Here is a 3,746-nt window from a genome sequence, read left to right as displayed (position 1 = left end):
CTAAAACAAAATATAGACAGCTGAAATTGTTAAACGTTTTTTTTTATCCCAGGACTTTCTTGCCAAATCTTCTTTCCACCTTTTAACCCTATGATTCACCAATATAAATTGAGAAACTCCCTGCTGTTGCTTCATATGTTTTCTTACACAAAGGTAAATTCATGCATAGTTAAACAGAAAAAACAACACACACAGAGGAAGAGACAAACTTCAATGTAACTTAAGCTGAGAAAGGTACTTCTACCTTTAGGAAAACAAAAATAAAATGAAAACACCAAACAGCAAAACCCCCAAGTATGGCGATTTTGCAAGGTCAGTATGCAATCACCCAAACTACATATATATCTATGCATGTACAGGAGCACACAAACATACAAGGTTTTGCTCATGCAGTTATAGGCACACCCTTCTGGAAAACTTAATAATCATAGTCTTCCTTTATTATAAAGCCAACAGCTGCATACTACTGTACAGAAAACCTGACTTGACATCCCTGAACTAGAATAGCTGTAAAGATATGAAAATGATAAAGATTATTTTCAATCAATAAAAAAGTAGTTTCTACTGAAACAGAGTACAAATCATTTACTGAAACACATTACATCGTTCACCTCCAACTCATTAATCTTTTAGCTTTTTCCATATTAAAAGAAGAGACCGTATTCTTTTAAATAATGCAAAATGAGATCCTTAATCTGTTTAGCAGGATGCCTTCTGATTTATTTTCCCCTCAATATTTCAAAGCAACACTTTAAAGTTCATTAATTACTAAAGATATATTTTACCATTTATACATGAGTGAGCATCTTATCTAGTGTCATACATACATCACAAGCCAACAAATCTCACAGTTTTAATTAGATTAAAAAACTTCAAGAAACTAAACTCTATTTCAGAACTTAAAAGCTTGAGTGTTATAATGAGGCATCTCCAACAAAATTAAACTCGTTAGGAGAGAAGGATCCGCACAGGTTCTATAGATGAACGTGGCCAAAACTGCAAAGGAAGATGAAAACAAATTCAGCTCACCAGTTGTTACCAGTTCTCCTTGTTATTGACCCTTCTGTCTTGTGCCACATTAATTTACAACCACATACTGGCTGATTTTCTGTTATTGGTGTAGTAGAGCTAAGACGTGGCCTATGAGCTTGTAAGATTATGTGATTTGCTTTTCAAGAGAAAGTTCAGCTATTACTGTGTAAATGAATATAAATTATATTATAATAATCAGTTGCAAATACGATGCAATCATCAGAAAATATAAATGTGTAAAACAGTAGGACAAAAAAATCAAAGCAGATGTCTTCATGATTAATTTGACCATAAGAAGTGGACTTAAAAAACATTTGTGACCCATAAAAATAACATTCAACTCCAAATTGAGTCTTTTGCTTTTTATTTCAACTTGGACAGGAAACTAGTTGCAAATGTATTTCAAAAGGCAAATCACTTTGAACAAATGTCAGTGGAAAAAATAAGAATACTACAGCTATTATTATGACATCCAATTGCCAGTTCGAAATTATGCCATGTTCATTCTCAGCCCTTCCAGCTAAAGGATAAAACTGAGTAACACGTTAAGAACTGACTGATGGATGTAAAACATTGTTTTGGTGATAACTACGCAGCTTTATGATTTCTTACTCCACATATCCTAATCATCATTCCCATTTCTTCTTGGAACACTTTTCAAGTACTTGTTCAGAAGCATAAACATTACTTTGAACACTGAGGCATTTTGATTACTTGATTTGATTCAAATCAGTTGAATCATTCAAATCAAATCAAATCTGACACGTTCACACAGAGGCAGCTTTGCGCGAACAGTCACCGCGATGTAGCTCATGGTCTGAAGTTCAGAGGTACGTTTAATTACCTACAACTACAGACCCTGTCCCTGTTCAAATGCCTCCACCTCAATTAGCAGCATGTGACTGCAGTTCTATGCAATTTTGTTACTATGACCTTGACTGCTTCTTGCTCTACTCTACCCAGGAAAGAACAACCACAGTACCTCCCAACCTAGCTTGTTTTGTCCCCCAATACTCTTTCTTTCCCTCTGAGTCTGCTTTTGTTATTCCCGACTTCAGGTGCCTGCTGACAACTAGGATTTGCATGAAGGTGTGTGCAACAGCTCACTCAAGATTTGGCATTTCATTCTCTTCTCTAACCTTGTTTGCTTTATATCCTTGAAGCCTGCAGGGCAGGAATTGTTTATTTGCCTGAGTCATGTGTCTTATTACACGACCTCTCTGACAGAAACAAAACTATTGGCAGTTTTTTTCCTACAAAGCACTTCACTTAATCTTAACTGGAACCAAACTCAGCAGCTTTGACCAATTGAAAAAAAAAAACAAAATTACAAAGAAAGAGGGAGAGCAGACACTAGAGAAAACTGAAGCTATGTCAAGATTAGCAATATATAGAAAAAAAACACATATATTAAAATCCGTGATTCTGTCACAAGACCATTGCCTCTGCGAAAACAGAAGGCTGGCTTGGAAGAGAAGAACAAGAGAGGTACAGTATATATTTTCTAACATACAACAGTCCTGTAATGTTGCAGCTACAAACAGTTAGAGCAATCTCTAATGCTGCCAAAGCCTTGCCTCAGGACTGCTATGGCTAATGCAGGCTTATGCCTTCTCACAGGCTAACACGTGGATTTCCTCATCGCTAACCCTTGTGCAATACAAAGTCTTAAACTCTTTTTTTTGCTGATGGTTGCAGCTGCGAGGAATCTTTTTGCTGATACGCGTAAGATTTTTTTACTGAAATGACACTGCTGCTGATATAGAAAGCTTTGACACAAAACCAGGACAGTGACCTGAAACTAGGATCACTTCATTGTCGCACCAAAAATATATATTCTGATAAGGCCTATCACACTTTGGCCACGTACCAAAGGACCTAACAAAAGTTAAAGTGTCGTTAGCAAAGTACTAACACCGCATTACAGGGTAGCCCTCCTTTAAGAGAAGGAAAAGAGGAACCATACACAAAGGTCCCCCCCTCCCACTGAGCAGGACAGCAGCTGACCCGTCATTTGTTCGACTTGGAGTGAACCTGCAAGTAAGTTAATGACCAATGTGAAATACCACACTGCTAAAAGCTTACTATGTTTTGCCATACTCTTGTACAATACCTGCTCATTAGCAAAGATTTCTGGTGTTCTTGCCTCTGACTTCCACAGTGGTCTTGACTGCATAAAACACCTCTTGTTGTAATATAGCTTTACATATATAATTTGACTATTCACATATACCAGTTGTAAACCTCCTATTTCTGAACACAGTGATTGGCCCTTCGGGTAGGAGCCAAGATTGCCCTACGCAGGCAAACAGCATGAAAGTCTTCAGGGAGTTAAGGACCAACAGAGCAAAGGTTGTAAATCCTAGAAATGCCTGTTCCTTGCAATGTATATATTTAGGCACCTCATAGTCTGAACATTTAAGTGGGAAAGGCTTACACTTTGTCAAGTATGTGTTTTTCTTGTTTCTAGTGAGAGAAGAATCACTTTCCTGCCATACATAGAGACAGGAAGCCCCTGCAACAAAAGCAATTCCCAATGTAAAGATCTAATCTGTTCAACCAAGTCTTTTGTACTCACATATGCAAACACACCATCTTTAGCACTATAAAAAACAACATAAACCTTTGATCAAAGAGAATTGGTAGTGACATCTATTTTTTAAAACAGGAAGTTTGTTTATCATGCAAAAAATTACAGAGAAGTTACTATGTCA

Source organism: Tauraco erythrolophus, chromosome 15, assembly GCF_009769465.1.
Source record: "Tauraco erythrolophus isolate bTauEry1 chromosome 15, bTauEry1.pri, whole genome shotgun sequence".
Taxonomy (NCBI): domain Eukaryota; kingdom Metazoa; phylum Chordata; class Aves; order Musophagiformes; family Musophagidae; genus Tauraco; species Tauraco erythrolophus.
This window is presented reverse-complemented; position numbering follows the sequence as displayed.